The sequence below is a fragment of the Molothrus aeneus genome, chromosome 3 (assembly GCF_037042795.1).
Source record: "Molothrus aeneus isolate 106 chromosome 3, BPBGC_Maene_1.0, whole genome shotgun sequence".
In the NCBI taxonomy this organism is placed as follows: domain Eukaryota; kingdom Metazoa; phylum Chordata; class Aves; order Passeriformes; family Icteridae; genus Molothrus; species Molothrus aeneus.
Window position 1 is genome coordinate 12902785 of NC_089648.1, and position 18279 is coordinate 12921063.

Genomic DNA, 18279 nt, shown 5'->3' on the forward strand with positions numbered 1-18279 from the left:
AATGAAACCAGCCTTACATCCCTCCATGTCACATTACTCCAGCATGTCCAAGCATAAAAGACTGGGAAAACCACTTTGTTTCTGTTTTTAAACTTCAGAGGTTTCCTTGTGAGCAGTTCTCCTTTCTCCCACGCCAGTGCTGCACAAGAGAAATATGGAAGCAGGGCACAGGGTGGCACTGGTGAGAAAAGGCTCCTGCTGTGATCTTTGGGGACACCAGACAGCTTTAGATGGGTTATTAGCACCTAAAATACTACAGCCAACATGGATTTCATGTGGAGCTCCCTTCAAGGCTCGTGCAACCACCTTGGAGCTGCAATCAGGCACTCTGCCTAAGCAGAGCTAAGCTGACCTTGACAGGGGAAGTCCCCAAGTGCACAGAGTTTCTGGGGGCATGTGGCCATGGTCACAGGGGCAGTTGGAAGAAGGTCACTCACAATCCCCTCCAGGAAACTGCTGCTGCCAGGGCAGCTCCACAGCCACCTTTGATGCTGCACCTCCCAACAGGTGCTGCATCTTCAACAACAATTTTATTTTCCATTTCTGAATGGCTCCAGTCACCCTTGTAAGCTGAGACCAGTTTGCTAGTCTGGGTCCTCAGGTTGTGTCTTGGCTTTCTCCCTCATTTTTCAGTGTCTTTTATTCCTTCTTGCAGTTTAAGTGTCCTATATGTAGCAATTTTTATATTGGCCAGCAATGCATCTAACAGCTTCCCTTTTTCTCCACTGTTTCCTTATTTATGCAATGGCCTTTTCCATGGTTGCAAAGTGATTTATAGATCTCTTTTTTTTTTTTTAACTTCCAATATTTTTTAAACAAGATGCAAATTATTGCAAACAGATGCTGCAATACTGAATTTTTGTAGAATCAAAGAATATTCTCAGTTGGAAGGGATCCACAGGGATCATGAAAATTCAACTCCTGGCCTTGCACAGAACAACCCAAGGCTCACAGCATGTGCCTGAGACTGTTGTCCAAATGCTTCTTCAACTGTGTCAGGCTTGGTGCTGTGAGCACTGCCCTGGGGAGCCTGTTGCAGGGCTCAAGCACCCTCTGGGTGAAAAATCTTCTCCTGATATCCATCTAAAACCTTCCCTGACACAGGTTCATGCCATTACCTCAGGTAATTCATCCTTTACTCCCTTTCTTGAAGAGGAAGCGGGGAGAAAAACACAGGAATAATTTTGCACCTGGAAAACAGGGATGCCCAAGGGATTTTCTAAAGATTTTCCATGCCTCCCTTGAAATTCCTGGTGGCCCCTCTGCTTCTTCCCAAAAGCTCTGTTCTAGTTTGTGGGGTGAAGCCATGCCTGTGACCCAGCCTTACCATGGACACCCTGGCAAGTGCTTGGGCATGACATCAGCCAGAACCAAGGATTTTGTGTTTCTGACATCTCTCCCTGTGCATCCCATTTCCTCTCTTTATTTTGCCTTGTTTTCTCTATTTCTTAGACACAGGTCTAGACTGAAATTGGGAAGAGCTTCATCTACAAAAGCACAGTCACAATATGGAGGAGTCCAGCATGAGATTTAGATCTAGAAAGCTCCAAATATTCTGTCATGTTCAAAAAGAAAATGAAAAAGTGTCTGTATTATAAACACTTTCACAAAGAACAAATAGTAAGCGCAACAATAGTTCAGCTGAACTGAACAAGAACTCAAACAGTAAATATGAAACAAGAACTAATATATAGAAACTAGAACCAGACCAATCTGAATTAGAAACTAGATACACATTTTTAAACTTCAAGTGTGATTAATCACTGTGACTTACTGAAGTCTTTCCAAAAGATAGGCTTGAGTTAGACTCAATGTCTAGGGCTCCTCATAAAAATAACTGGATTAAGTTCTACTTTCACCTGATGATCAGAATATGCCCTCTGGTCCTAAGTGACAATGTCTGCCTTAGTTGAGTCAGATAGAACAGAGCTTTCATCAAGACAACCTCAACATTTCATAGCTATATTAAACCATTAGGGTGTTTGCTTGTCTTTTCTGCCAGCTGCATGTTGACTTTTTTGAGATCTGGGTTCCTATGGCAGGCAGCTGATCTTCTTTCACAAAGCTGCCCAAATTGTGTAGCTGTCCTTAGGGCTATCAATACTGCTCCAAGTCAGAGGAAAAAAGTTTTGGTTAAGATTCTGAACTTCCAGCCCTACGGCATGAAGGAAAATCATGTGACTTTTATATTGCACATTGGTCATTAGGAAAAGTGTTTCCAGTCCATTCTGCAAGCAATCTCCAGCAAAACCGTGTAGCTGCTCAAAACAATTTTGTAAAATCACTGACACAGACATTTCTTTATATTTCATGACATTTTATTGGTCCTGTTACACTGGGACTTACTTCTCTCTACAGTGCCCAGGAGGCAGTTTTCAGTCAGTAATGGCTATTTTCTTGGTCCCATCTACAATTACATGAAATAAAATTCCAGTTTTATTTCCCATGTTCTGCAGAAGTAGGGCAGTTTACAACTCATCTGAAGCAAATCTAGTTGCTTAGTTCCACTTTCAGTGTTTAGCAGGAAAATCTTTTCCCTAAAGAAGTCATTATTTTTAGGGACATGTTTATTCTGTTTTTGAGAGGTCAACACATGTCTTTTGTCCTTAAAATATTCTCCAAAGAAAGGGGAATTCTTAGATGACCAGGTATCTCCCAGTGGATAAGAAGTTCTGTTATTATTTCTGAAAAATAAAGGAATGTAAGACTCCATGTTGTGTTCTCAGGTACTGAGATACCTTGACTTTTCCATTGAGCTTAAAAACCTCAAAAACCTGACCATGTTTTAAGGCTTGATGCAAGAGGTAGACAGCAGTCATTAGCATTAGCCTTCTGCTAATTACCAGCTTGTGAAGGAATTCAGCAGTGCTCAGTAAAGATAGAGGAGAAATCTCTGGTCCCTCCTACTGTCACACCATTTTGCTGATTTTGGTGGAGCTGCTTTTAATTAATTAAGTGAAAGGAGCCCCTTTTAGGTTCTCACCATAAAATCTCACTTGATTCCTCATAAATAATGTCTCTAGATCTCATTCATAGTAATTAAAAATATATACTGTGCTAATTTAAATCGTTGTAATTTATATGCATTAAAACCTCGATTTAAAGACACATTAAGGGGCAAAATTCTTTGACCATGACACTCTAGTTTGCATCTCATTACAAACTAAAGATTCAGGAGCTGAGATTGCCATGTACTGACAAAGAACAATAAAACTCAATGACATGATTTTCCTATCCTTCTGTGTTGGGAGAAAACCTTTCACTGAAAAAAAAAAAAGAAGAAGAAAAAGGAAAAAAAAGGCAGTAATACTATTTTCCATAGATTTGCAAAGAGGTTGTCAAGGCAAGGTTCAGGAGAGCAAATAATCCACCTTAGTGTCCATGATGATGATGATTCAGGTGGTCACTACAGTCATTTTTAAAACAAAGGTTCACTTTTCAGGTTTGTGTCAAAAGTCTGAAAGAGAAGGAAATTGCAAAGTCCTCAACCAGTCCCATGCCTGGTCCTACATCCCATCAAGCTCCTCCTGTCCTTCCATTGATAATGAGCACAGGATGCCCAACACTTTAAAAGAGGGTACCTGATGTCTTAGAAGAACAACCCTTTTGCAATGTCTCTTGCAAAGCAATCACTTTCCTTAGTCTGAAGGAGCATTTCACAGGTTTTTGCCATTCTGACAGTTCATGAGCAGCCCACAGCATTCAGGAACAAAACCCCTGCATTAAAAATACTGGAGCCAAAGGTGCTATTTCACATATCAAGGGCTGAGGTGGCCAACTGCCTGAATGGCAAAAGCAGCACAAAATTCCATGGAAGATTCTGTGCCTGCTTCTCCCCTAGCATAATTCAGTTTATGATACCAGTTTATTTAACTAAAAGACCTTAACTTGTGCCTTTCATGCTTTCCATGCTCTCAGGTTAAGGATATCTTTTCAGTCTGAATGACCCTGGGATGAGACAAGCAATGCTGAGAAAGAACAGAAGTAGGATTTCAGAGCAAGAATTTGGACAAACACAGGACTCCCGTGCTCTGCCTGAAGCAGAGCAAAATGGCTTTTTTCCTGTACAAAAGCAGAACCCTCAAAGGCAGAAAGCTGCTGAGGACAGAAAACCATTTTTAATGTGTTCAGCAGCTGTAAACAGCATTATCTGCTAAGTTTAATGATTAACTATTTCTTTGCCATTTGTTCAAAGGCAGACAAATGCAGAAACTGGAGGTGCAGCCAGACTGTTCCATCAGAGTGCACTTGATGCAGCCAGGGCTGTAAATGCACTCCACATTAGCTGAGAGTTCATCTCAGGAAGGCCACTAAAAGCAGCAGCCAGCTCTCACAAAACAGAACACAACAAAAGGCCCAACATTATCACAGAACATTCCTGGTGAGGCTCACTCTGAGCTCCTGAGCTTTCAGGCTGCTGCTGCACATTTCCACCCCACAGCTTTTGTTGTCATCCTCCAGCCAGGGGACACCTTGTGCACAGCACCACCTTCACTGGACTGAAATAAAGGCATCCCCCTCCCCAGCACCATCAGTCACTTCATCTCCTGTGCTTTCACCTTGACCTGCCCTCAACCCAGCTGAGTCAGAGCCCCCTTCCTGTTTGCATGGCTTGGATGAGTGTGCTTGGTGTGAGTTTCACTACCCACAAAGTTATTGGCTTCATGTTTTATAGTGAGATTGAAATTAAACTTTTTCCATGCCAGTAACAGTTCCTGTCAACACGAGGCCATACTATCCATTTCTCTCCTGTGCACCTGCCCTTGGAAACTCTCTGCAGAGCAATTCATGCTGATGATATAACAGGCTTTCCTTCCAACAAGCACAGAACTGAAAGAAATCATTGCATGGTCAATGTAGTGGAGACGGGATGTTTGTAAAAGCCAATTATAATTACAGACAGAAACATTTCTATTCAAGATTTTTACCCCTGATGTCAGTCAAGAGTGATGAGATTTGAATAAAGAGGGCTCCATCAGATTAAAATCACTCAGTGCAGTGAAGGGATGTCTGTGCCAGGTTTTAGGCTGTAGCAGAAGATCCTCCTTCAGCAGCACCCATTTACATCTCTGAGGGCTGAGCCTTCCATCCTCTGCAGCATTTCCCCCACTGGGCAGGGGTCTGCAGGGGAACTGAAACCCCTGAAACAGTCCCTGAAACCAAACAGAAATCTCCAAAGACTGCAGAAACCTGACATTGTGTTTGGCCTGAGCACACTCCCAGACCAAGATGAATTTCCAGTCATTAGGATGAAGTGGAATATAAATTTTAAGGCATGAAGACAAGGCTCCTGTCCTTCCCTAATGCCCAGCTGGTCCACTCTCCCCTGCCCTGCTCAGCTCTGTGGAACACCAGTCACCAACTCCTCAGGTCCCTTCTGCTGGTGACCATTTTCCTGCAGTGCTGTTCTCTGAACATATGAAAAACCCCCTCAGATCCAGGGATGGGGGTGCTCAACCTAAGCTGTTGAAGTTGACTTATTCTGCAGATGTCACTGGGAACTATTCGTGTGTTTCAGAATTAAGCCCATGATGAAAGGCTTTGCTGGATAAGGGACTGAGCTCCTGGTGTTTTCAGGATGAAGCCTGAAATTTGGCAGATTTTTACTGTTGCAAATAAACAATGCCAACAGCAAGAGGAAGTTTTCAAACTCTTTTTCTGGGAATTGACTTAAAATAGATTTATTCAGCAGGACTGAGAAAGCACTGCATCACTAGCCATTTGGGACAATGCTACTTCACAAACACATATGGGATGATATTGAAATTCCAGTTATTCAACCCTGAAATTTTAGTCCAAAAAGCCAGTACCATTTTGGGCTCAGTTAGAATTTTCTTTATTAGTTTTTAATTTCAAAGTTAACTGTCATCATAAAGCAGGAACACAGTTTTGCTGTAGATTTCCCTGGGGATCCTTGCCTTTAGCCAGCCATGCTCAAAAAGAAGAGGGTACAGGACTTTTCCCTGCATGTGTGGGAACAGGCAGGAAGTAGAATTACAAATCACACCTGGGCAATCTTTAGCCCCAGGTCTCCCAAAAGATGCATCAAAAAATGCTGTGAAAGCAACCCACTTACCTTTGAGAAATTGCTGAACTGTTGGTGCACTGTAGATGCAAGCAGGCAGAATTTCTTATGACCTATGGCCCCATTTATATCCCTTTTTCTTTCACCAGTGTCTTTATTTATATTTTGCAGTTATTTGCTTTCTTTGAGGGTGAAGGGATAGCAGTCATTACTTGCTGTCTTTTACACTTGAGATGTTTTCATGGATCCAGGATAATTGCTTCCTTTCAGAGTGCTAAGGTAAAAACTGTGTAACAATTAACGTAAAGGGAGAGGTTTGATTGAGTTTCCAGTGTCACAATATTGTTCTCAATAATATTGACACTGCTGAAGGCCATAATTCATTAATACCAGGGAATTTAATATCAGAGTCAAGGAGCTAGCTTATAGCTATCACACCTCTGCTGGGAAATGGTACTGAAAGGAGCTTTATTGCAGAGGATTTCAGACTTCCAGAGGCAGTGGAAGAGGCAAATGCAGCTACTATCAAAGCTTTGCTGCTGCATAGAAGACAAGTTTGTGCATAAGTACCAGATAGGAGCCATGGGGATGTGGATGCAGTTTCATGTTACCAGGCAGGAAGCATGGCAGTAAGCAATAAATCTCTTTTCCATGCCTCAATCTCCTAGCAGCAGCAATTGAAGGGGCAGTTGATAAAGACTCAAGTTTCTTCCTAGAAGAAATTGATCTTCTAATTATTCAGAATTGTCTTCTCATCAAGAAAATACTGATTAAAGAGGTTGGGAAAAGAGCACAAAAGAGGACATCAATCTGCAGTGATAAGAAACTAAAGGTCAATATGACAAAGTGTAGATGTGCCTCTCCTAAAAATTACAATATGATTGTTCAGCCAACATCATTCCCTCATTTCTGGGTTCTCCCATGGTGTTTCACTGAGCTAGCACAGCCCCATGGATTGAATTTGACAGCTTCCCTGCTCAAGAACATTTGCACCAACCTTCCAGACTTGTAAGCACAGAGGTGTCTATTTTTCAAAAACTTTTTTGCCTCTTTTTGTTCATGAAGGGTCTAGAGTGTGGCATTCAACAAAAACCTTCTAACAGCCTTTTTTTCCTCCTCTGTGATATTTTTATGCTTCTTAATCAAGCAAGAAAAAAAAAAAAAACAAAAACAAACCAACATACTTCCAGTGGATCCGAAAGACAAATCATTATTTTAAATTTACAGTGTAAAGTCTGCCTTGAAATGAACATCCAAGGCAATTGCTGTATTTTAAAAGCTCCCCAAGTTGCAGACTTAATATGAAGCAGTTCTCAGCAGAATGTCTTTTACTGCCTTTTCAAATAACAGCCTAACCATAAGTATAGATCTTCTGGATAGTCTCAGTGTAAAAGATCAATTGCAGAACAGGCAGCTTGATGCTTGCAATCTGTCTTTTAGTAAACGTTTCTCTTTCTCCTCCTCAGCTGGAAAATTCCTGCTGGGTTCTGAACAGTGGAGACCTTGAGGAGCTCTCATTTACCATTATAACAGATGTAACTTTTTCCTTTTTTTTTTTTTTTTTTTTTTGTTTCCACTGATAAGGATGTTCTAGCAAAATCATCCCTAGCCTTTCTTCCTAAATGCATTCCTCAGCCAGCTTACTAAAGTTACTTGAGTTCCAAAGGTCAATATTGCTATAAAAAGAGCATGGAAATGTAACACCCCTTTTAGTGGTGATTGGAAAGAAATGCTGTGTGTGACTGAGGTCTGTATCTTACCCAGCTTAAAATACCTGCTGATGTTTTGGAGCACTTTAGCCATTCAATTCAGTTCAGTGGTACTGCAGACATGACTTTATATAAAACCCTTCAGACTCCACCTTACAGGCAGTGCAGCTTTTTGCTCTCAATTCTGCCTATTGGAAGACTGTTTAGAAATTTGATTATTTTAAATAGCTGAGAATATTCTCAAATATTCTCTCAGTGCATTCATAGGCAATACATACTCATTTGCTTTTGAGACAATGTTATTCTTTAGCTTAAACATATCTTTTCTTTCCCTAACCTTCATCCCTCTGATTCATGGATTCCTCAGTCCAATGAAATCCAGCATTATTTAAATATGATGTAGCCTAGAAGAAGAATCCTAAGGTCAGGCAGCCCCTGGGATTCATAACTCCTACAGCTGCCAAATTAGGAACTTCTGGGCTACATCTCTATCAGCTATACACCTCCTGTGTGTGTGTGTATGTGAGAGACCTGGGCATACACACTGTGAGCTCATCATTATTCAACACCCAACTGATAAAACCCAGGCACTCATCTCCTCGATCATTTCCAGCTGATTTATAGATTTATTTTGTTGTTAGGCTGAATCCCATGACACAGGTTACCACAGGCTGCAGTTAAGGTGATGAATTATATTCTCTTGTATTGCAACAGCCCCTTTAAAACTTCAGCACTTGATCAGAGATGGGAGAATTTGCTCCATGGCATCAATACACAACAGTACCACTGAGTAGTGCAGTGCACAATCCTCTTCAGGGCCAGAATTGCACAGCTCCAGAGACACTCCATACTTGCCAAATGCACTCAGTCCAGAGCAAAATGAATGTTCTGCAATCACAAACCAGAGCAAATTGTGACTGGGTTACCGTGAGTCCCACCCTTCTAAAGTATCATCAGAATAACCAGAATGAATAATGAGCTAAATCAAGAAAGCCAAATTTTAGGAAGACTAAACTCTGACAAATGTAATATTTCCTTACTTGAGGGTAAGCATGGTACAGGTGTGATGATCCCACAGGTGCACCCTGCAAAGTCCAGCCAGGTGCTTCATCCCACTGCAAAGACCCTGCTCTGGCAGGAGTTCTCACCAGCTCAAACAAAACATCTCCAAGACCCAGAAAAAGTCCTCAGGTGATGCTGAGAGGTCTTTCCTTCTGCTGGAAAATACTAAAAAAAATCTAGGATCCTCCCAAGATTGTTCCATTCTCCTGGATAGAGAAGTGTCTAAGATGTGACAATTGTCTTTTAGTACAGAGAGATAAATTTAGTGGTCATTTCCCCCCCCCCTATTTAAATTCCCAACAGTATTTGGATCATTTTTACTCATGAGGAATGAAGCAGACCCAGGAAATTTCCTCTAGAAAAGTGAACATTCCTTTTCTAATAATATTTCATACTGGAGAAGGATCTCACTCACTTAGTCCATACCAGTTCTCTAAAGCAAAAAAGCTCTGAAAGCAGAGCACTGAAATCACATAAAATTGAAATAAATAACAACCTGTGATTTCTTGCCCGAGATTGTTCTGCTGCTTTTCCCAGCCCAGCCCACAAAAAAGCAGCTATTTGATTTCTGTGTTATACACTGCCTGTTGTTTGTCAGCAGGAAAAATTCAGAGTATTAAAAATGCTTACTGCTTTGAGAGCAATAATAAAATGTGTGCTTGCCTTCAGATTAGCTATCACTGTTTTTTCCTGCAGAGAATGAGAGAAATATAGAGGTGAAATTCCATGTTGTTATGTATAAAATAGTCTTTGAAGAAGTGCCTGGGGAGTTATATTGTATGGATATTAATGTGTCTTATGCAGCTAAATCCCTGCTCACTACTTTTAAAACATAGAAGATATGAAATCTAGAATCTTGATCATAAAACACAAATTAAATCAACACAGTCAACTTCAGAGAGCCTGAATATATTTCACTTCATTAGAAAATAGTAAGCCACATTGGCATTTGAACAGAAATGAAGCCTGCTTGCTAGAACACGTTTTTTTCACAGCATTTTCCCCTTATATCATTATCAGCATGACAAGGTCTCCCCAGTACCATGGTTCTCACACCAGCAGGATTCTCTTTTATTTCCTTCAGGGATGGTGGGAAGCTGACCATGATTTCTTTGCATCTCCAGTGGAGCTGTGATAATGCATCAAAATAAAAGCTGTTCTATTCTGGAATATTTCTCAGCCTAGGGAGAGAAACAGGACCAAGGTCCAAAGGGTGAGTAAGGCAACTGGAAGAGAAATTATTGGACCGAGGTGATGCAATGTGTCAGCTCTTAACTGGTGAGAAATCCATGTTTTCCAAGCCTGACTCAGGTGGCCTGGCTGTTAGACCAGGAGTCAGGAGCTGTGGGTGGCCCATGGGCTGGACCTGACATGGAGTCACTGTAAAATGGGAATGGCTCCATCCTGAGACACAGCCAAGAGTCCCAGGGAAGGCAGCACCCCCTGCCCCAGGTGGGACACAACACGACTGCCCCGAGGCAGCTCAATTCCATGTAGGACAAACCCCCTATCTCCCAAACCTCTGTCAGCCCACTGAATTTCTGATCAAAAAAATTAAAATAATACACTTTGGCAAGTGCTGCTTGAAAACTTTCTGCCCTAGACTATATAGAATATTAATCCCGATGTTTCGGGGTGTGTCCTGCCTGGCTTTGTCTGGCCTCGCTGCTGGACCAAAGGCGGCAGCTGTGGCGTTTTTCACCCCAGAGATGCCTTTGGCCGGCTGGGTGCTGCAGCTGGACGCTCAGAACAAATCCAGGCAAAATTGGAACTCAGTTTACCTCTGGTGGAAAAGGTTCAGACAGTGAAGAGAAAAGAGAGGATTCTATCGTAGAGTCTTAATCCAGAGTTTTATTTTAGGGTGGTAGACCTCTGAATGTTGTAACAGCTCCCAGTAGAACTCTGGGCCGCATGGTCTCGTGTCCTTTTAAGCCCTGGGGACAGGGGGAGGGAAGGGACAGGTGAGGGCCAACCAGGTGTGAGGAGGGGAAGGCTCAAGGGATAAAGACACTTGGACAGGCCAATGAGCCCGGACCTGAGGGGCATCTTTTGAACTTCTGCCAACCACACCATGCCCTTGCTGGAATGTTAAGATTGATGGACAGCTCTTAGCAGGAGGGCAAAAGGGGGAGGGGGAAGGTTGGCACACCTGAGAGGTTGGGATAGGTGAAACGAGAAATCACACTGCAACACTAGACCATGCTTAACTCCAAGTCAACACTCCTGAAGGGCCAGCAAGGGGACTGCACAGCCAGAAGGAAACCTGAGAGGATTCAGAGCTTCTAAAGTCTGTGCTCCTTTCTATTCTCCACCCCTGCACTTCTCCCAGATGCAGAGCTACAGAGGTGATCTCCCAGGCACAGAGTTTCCACTATTTAGTCCACTTCTGAAGTGTCCGCTCTCAGGCACCTGTCATCCCACCGCTCCTTTGTGTCCACCTCATTCCTTACCTAAGCAATTTCTGCCCTGAAGCACACCGTGCAGTTTGGTTTCAAGATCATTTCTTCACTGTGCATTTTTATTTTTGAAGTTTCCACTGATGCATTTTTACTAGATAAGTGCTTGTTAAATGCTAAATCAATACCCCAGTTCTCTAAAACCAAAGTGAGAGCACTGGCCACACTACACCTACAATGCATTAAAGCCACTGTAACAAGTTTAATCACTTTGCATCACTTTAACTGCTCCTTTGTGAAATGACTGCAGAACCCTGCCAAACAGCTTCATTTCATTTTCCCCCAGTGCCCAGGTGAATATGGGCAGTGGTATCTCTAAAAATAGGAAAATGGGAGGCTGAAGTTCAGTTTCAGGCTAAGACCAGAGATGAAAATTACTACAGTCCTGAGTGTTTTCCCTGGCACATTTTTGCATGCTCAGCGGCACAGCAATTGTCTTTCTTTCATAAGATGCACAAAGAATGTTTTGGTATTACATATGAAACACTTTAAATATGTTTATGTGACCATAAATAACAGGAAATCTTAATCTGAAAAGGTCCTTTAAAACCCTCTACATAGCAAACTGGAATTCTACTTTTTTTTTAAGCTTGATATATTTCCCTATTGCTTACTGCACTTGAAGCAAGAATGGACAGCTGTAAAAGGGAGCCCTCCCCACCACAACATTCTCCTCACTTTCTGCTTCCTAGCAGGAGCTTAAAATTTGTTTTAAGGATGCTCTCCTTGTATGTGCCTGATCCCTGCACAGGAGGCAAAGCAAAGTCTTCAGCCATACACTTCCACTCCACACATCCTCGAGAACAAACCAAGTCGTGTGAAGTTGCTTGGTCACAAGTGGAACCTGTTTATGAAAAGCTTACCAGGGTAAATGACCTTAGAGGAACATCAGCCAGCACCTACCTGAAAGGAACAGTCAGGACAGATCCAGGGCAGGAGGGACATTTTAACCTGTTTGGTGGTAACTGACAGGTGTAATCAGCACACAATTGCTCTCTGAAACTTCTCACCCTAGAAAGCAAATCTAACGGGCCAAAGAGGTTGCCAATATTTTCTTCAGAGCTGTGATCAAATGCTGCCTGTCCTGAACTCCTGTAAAGCCTCAGCCTGATGGAGTGAGTGTCAGCTGAGCTGATTTCATTTTGGTGCTGCTGGCTGGAGAGATTTGCAGGAGCTGCAGCCACAGGCTCCGTCAAATACACACAGTACATCTTCAAATGGCATGAGAAAGGTGTTTGCCATTTCACAACTTTGATTCATAAATTCCTCACACTGTCCTTGGCTTTTATCAACAGGATAAAGTAGGCTTTCCTGTCTTGAAACTCTGTTTCTTGAAACTCCAGGGGCCCCATTTCCAGCCCCACATTCCTGTGCTTTCCTTTGAGTGCAGAGGGAGGGTGGGCAGAGTGACCTCTGCCATGCTCACCAGCCCAGCTGGGTTAAACGCTCACCTGTCAATGCAGGCAGGGATGTGAAATGTAAGGAGGCCCCATCCCCATGCCCAGGGATTGTTTCCTCAGTGGCATCACGAGATTCAGGGCTGCCAGCTCCCAGACAGACATTCCTCCTCCACTTTTCACCACGCTCTGCTGCAGCAAGGCAAGTGCTTCTGGGAACAGGCTGGAGACTGGATCCCAGCTGAAAGTAGCCCTTCAAAAATAGCAATTTTTAAACTGAATCATTTTCCAAATCACACTCTAAAATTACTTCCCTTCCTGGCAAGCTCCCTGCAGCTCATTGGTACACAGGCAAGCATGGACTTGGAGGATGCAGATTTCTCAGGAGCTGCACCAATCCCATTCTGCATGTTTCTGCATCCATCCATCCATGCATCTGTCTGTCATCCCTCCCCTCTGCACTGTGAAGCTCAACCACAGAATACAGGGGCCACATCTCTAACCTTAACAGAGATTTACAAAGAGCTCTTCCTCTTTCCTCCAAATTCTTGTCAAGAGAAATGGCAGGTGACAGAACTGCCTAAGTGGCCTTTCAGTCCTTTCAAAAACTGAGCTGTTCACTTGGAGGGCTGGAGGATGCTGACCTCTCCTGAAAGGCCAGGCCCTGATTAGGCTGAACAAGGTGAGATCCAAAGAAAAACTGGTTTGTTGCCTAACAGTCTACATGAATTCAACACTGGGTTGTGCATTCAGAAATTATCCTTTGCAGGGTCTCAGAAATATTACAGAGCTGCATCTTCCTGAGTAGTAGAATAGCAGCTTTCCATTATTAAAATGCATTAAAAATCCCTTGCATACCAAGCCACTGACTGAGATTTCTCTGTGCAAAGCAATAATAGAAAACAAAGTAGCAAAACTAATGCATGAACAGCATAAGCCAGCAGAGTGGAAGGTTTTCCCATAAAATGTGAGATTTTATATCAAAAATTGTGAGCAAGGTAAGCCATGTGAACACAGAGCTACCTGCACAAGATGCAGGGTGCCTCCAGCTTCCATTGGCAGCACAGGGAAGTGAGAACATATTAATTAATTAATTAGTTAACATGCTCAGGATGCTTGGAGCACTAGACAGAATCAGGCCTTCTGAAATTGGCTACTCATCAGATTTAAACTGAACGTAATTGGCAGCACTAATTAGATCATTCTCAGTGAGAGCAGTGAAAGTGAGAGAGTAGTGGTTAGATCACTGAGCCTCAGGAAAAATAAAAACAAAAGGCCATTGCATATTCATAAATTAGCAGGAAAAATGAAGGAATCTCTGATTTAGACAGCAATTGCTGCCTGTTTCTCGTAAACTTGTGGAAATATTCTCCCAGTAAAACCATGTCTCTGGTTAACAACAATTTCCCTACAGCTTAGCATCCCCTAACAGTTCGACCCAGCAAACCAAACCCTGCACTGGCTGACTCCTACACCTCACCCTGCTTGATTTTCAGTTTGGGAGGTCAAGAAATGGTTCCCAAAGGATTCTCAAGTTTATCTCATCAGCTTCTTTGGCTCTGCTCCCATGAAAGCCAGAGTGCTACTGGCAGAGCAATGGGGGCTTACAGAGCCCAGCTACCTGGAAACACTTCCATGCCAAGACTCCACATGGACCACCTGCTAATCAACACATAAAATGTCTTAGTTTTCAACCAAACTGTCTGCAACAGGCAACTCATGGCTTCAAGGGCAGTTATAAGCCTGGCTGTTTTCTCTCTCCCCTGCCCAAAGTTCATCCTGATACAGAGAGAAGACATGAGAACACAATAGGCTATTATGGTCACGGGACTGGTCTTCTGTTTCAAAACCTAAAAAGCGCCTGGGGAGAGTGAGGAGACCCTAGTTACATCTGAGGCTCCATGGAAACACACATTCATGCCCAAATACTTTGTACTTAGTATACTTTTCACTGTCTCAATCTGTCATCTCACTAAGTCAGGTACTGGGAAGAGCCCTCTATCCTAAAGTATCCAGATTTCTGACTTAAAAATTTGGCATATTCATTTCTGTTATTGTGACTGAAACCCTTGCTCACAATGCTACCAAGGCTCTGATTGCATAGACTACCAATTACCTCATCCATTTTTTTTACAAGGTAATACCCAAGAGACTGTTCCCTGATAGGAGGTAAAGGTGAAGAAGAGCACCATCTCATTGCCTGTGCAGCTTGTCAAGCACCCAGGCTCACCATTAGGCCACTCACTGAAAAATAATTTCCTTGGTACATGTTACAGACAAAAACTAATTCATACAGCCCATATTGGGCTGTATGGAGATTGACACAAAACCATCTGCACATTAACTCCAGCTGCAGGAGCAGTGACAAATCCATTTGCCTTTGAACACTGTTGAGGTAGAAAATATGTCCAGATACAGCAAACAAGCTGAACATTTCAGGTCAGGGACTGCATGGCATGTTTACCTCCAGATTGTATGGTACACTTCCAAATAACTACTTCAATATCGTGGTAAAAAGCTCCTGAATGAGGTACTTGATATTTTTTCTTGGCAAATATTTGCTACAGAGTCAGTGGGGACGTATATGAGTGAAGCTTGTACTGGAACCAAGAACACAAATGTGGAGGTCTTGCTATCCCTGAAGTCAAAAGAAGTGGTCTTGCTAATTTGCTTGTGAGTTACACAGTCAAACCATGGCTGGAAATTTAGAGGATTTTACCCATTAAAAAAATAATAAAAAGAACTATTCCCTTGAAAGGAATAATAGTAACTGGTCTTTCTCAGGTTTAAAATGCCGTTTTAAACTTTATTCTTTAATAAAGGGATGTGATGTTTAGCAGTACAACCTATTTGCAGACAATGCTTTAATTAAACATTTAATGAGCCCATCTCGTTTCTTTGCACAAGCTTAACTTCACACAGCCAATATAATAATGTAAATACCACATTTTGGTTATTAAAATAATTGCTTTCACAAACACTGACCTCCTGACAGACCAAATGGCTGGTGCCATGCACAAAATACTCCCACAGCTCAGGGACCTAATTTTAGCATGAAGCCCAATTTACAGCTGACCATCAGATTTTTAAAAAATTCTAGGCAAACAGTTTTAAAGACAGTGATGTTTTCACCAAATCCCCCAAAATTTCATTCAATTATTCAAGAAAATTTAGAAAAACATCCTTCATTTAACTATATAACAGCCTTTAAAAATGTTACCCAAGTAGGGGTGCAGCAGCAGCTTCAGGATATTTCCTCCAACTCTCATATCTGGATCAGAGCAACCAAAACCATGACCTTCCTTTAAGTCACAGCTCTGGAAGATTTTTTTATCTAGTTAATGGAGTTTTCCCAGGAGCCAGTTACTTTGGAAAGGACCAAACATTTTCAGTGGGACTTTAATGAAAAAAAAAAAAAAACAAACCAACATTTTCCCCCTAGCTTTATAGCCAAAAAAAACTTTAAGTATTTCTGCAAAATGGTGACAAATTTTCAAGACTCCAAGTAAAAAAATCTTAGCGAAATGAGTTGTCAAAACATTTTGAAAAATCTGTCAACAGCTCGAATTCTTAGAAACCATGATTCGGTGATGCTGGAAATACAATCTTGTCCATGCTGAAGCAGCTAAACCACATCCCTTGCTGCTTCAGCTGAGCTTTTTTCCTCATGGAAAGTTACTGGTAGGCTTTCATATCCATGAGGTGATTCCTCAAGCTAATCAGCATCCCACCAGCATCATCCTTTCCCTGGCAGGACATCTCCAGAGAGGCCAACTCAGACTCCAGAGGCAGTCAGCTTCTGCTGCTTGGAAACTGTCCCGTCACCCAAGGAAATGGCCAATTTTCCACTCCCCACCTAGGGGGAACCATCCCCCAGGAGGGCACAATGCATGGCATGGTGACAGGTACGAGTTACACAAACTTTGCTAACTGGCTTCTCACTAAAAACATCAGGGGCCTCTGACAGTAGGTGAAATTGCTGAGGACTCCAGAGAACTGAACCCTCATTTAATAAGGTTCCCAACAGGAAAGTGAAAAAAAGCAACAAAACCAACCAAACAAACAAAACAAAACCAAAAAACCAAACCAAACAAACAAAATGCCTAAACAAAAGCAAAAACTGCCCCTGCAAACACAAAAACACCAGGAATCTAGTGATATCCATCTGCAGCAACAAAATTCCTGCAAATTCAGGTAAATGAGCTTAGTTTTACATCATCTGACACAGTGGATTGCATGTAATCATTCCTGGATTACCACAGTGGAAATTATTTCCAGCTATGGTCATTGGCACTAAATGGCCCATTTCTGACCTTTTAAGCCCTTGACCATCCATAGGAGGCTTTCCACTCATGCCAATGGTCTTTTGATCAGTTCTGATATAATTTCCCACTGTTTTTCTGTTTCTTGTGTCCTTGAGATCTGCTATTGCTTTCCCCAGCTATTGGGTTTGTGATTTATTGGTTTAATTTTTTTTTTATTCAGTTTTAGTATTTTTAATGGGACACAACTGACACTTTGAAATAGGAGACACTTTTTTTCTTAAGGGTTGCATGTGGTATTGGTCACCTTGAGCACAAAAGGAGATTGGAAATCTTCTTTGATACTTCTAGACACTTTCACCTCTACTGAACAAAATGCTTTAGCACAACAGCAATAACAGCAAAACCCCAAAGTTTAGAGATGTTAGTGGCTATCAAAACATGATACTTTGATTAGACATGTTCCTAGGAAGCATAGGTGTCAACCCAAGCAGTTTTCTTCACCTGACAAGTATGAGCAGTGTGTTAGAAAGGGAGGAAGTTCTCCTGCTCTGGATGTGGTGGCCAAGAGATAACTGCCAATAACATGAAATCTCATGGCAAAGCAAAATCTCTCAGATCCAAAATAAGAATTAGATGTGTGAAGCTATGGAGATGTTCTAGTGATGGCAAATAGCCCTTTGCTAAAAGACATCATGTAGCTACCAAGAGGCAGCAAATATTTTCCTGTAGATGAAAAAAAAAAAAGAAAAAAAGAAAAGAAAAAATAGAACCTAGGCTAAAAAAACCCATAAACCAGGGCACAAGCTCCCATCCCAGTGAGACTGACACTGGCAACTGTAAATTGTGGGGAGCATTTCCTCCTCCAAGCCCAGATCTTTCCTACACGTGTTATCAACGCCTACACATATGTTTGCAGGACTGGCATCACTCCCATCCTCTTTGCCATACTTTATCAGTGAGAATTCTCATTTTATTTAAAAAATACGAATGTAATTATTTACTTCAAGTCTCCCAGGAAAGGACTGCAGTTCTTACTGCAGCATAACAGATAAGAAAGGCTACAGTGTTTGTTCCAAGGCAAACAGCAAAGACAGAATCCAACATCTTAGGAGGAGAAAAATCACTTTTCAGACACCAGCTAAGATTAAATGGGCATTTGGCACTGAACCCGAAATGTATCATTTTCTTGGGTCTACCTCTGAGGAGTCAGATCAGAAACAACCATTCCTTCATCCAGAAATGGCTGAAATTAAGTAATTAGCGCTCCACCGACCACCACCAACTCCCTCAAAAACACCCTCTCGGCACCGGGCGTAGAGGAAAGCTTTTGAAGCCAAACCACCCCCGCAGCGGCCGCGGCGCATC

The 18279-nt window shown here is 42.1% G+C and overlaps 1 long non-coding RNA gene across 1 annotated transcript in view; it reads right to left on the bottom strand.

Annotated features, from left to right (window-relative positions):
* The window catches only part of LOC136554387 (uncharacterized), a 31820-nt gene that overhangs the window by 12349 nt on the left and 1192 nt on the right, over positions 1 to 18279 (bottom strand). The window lies entirely within an intron of this gene.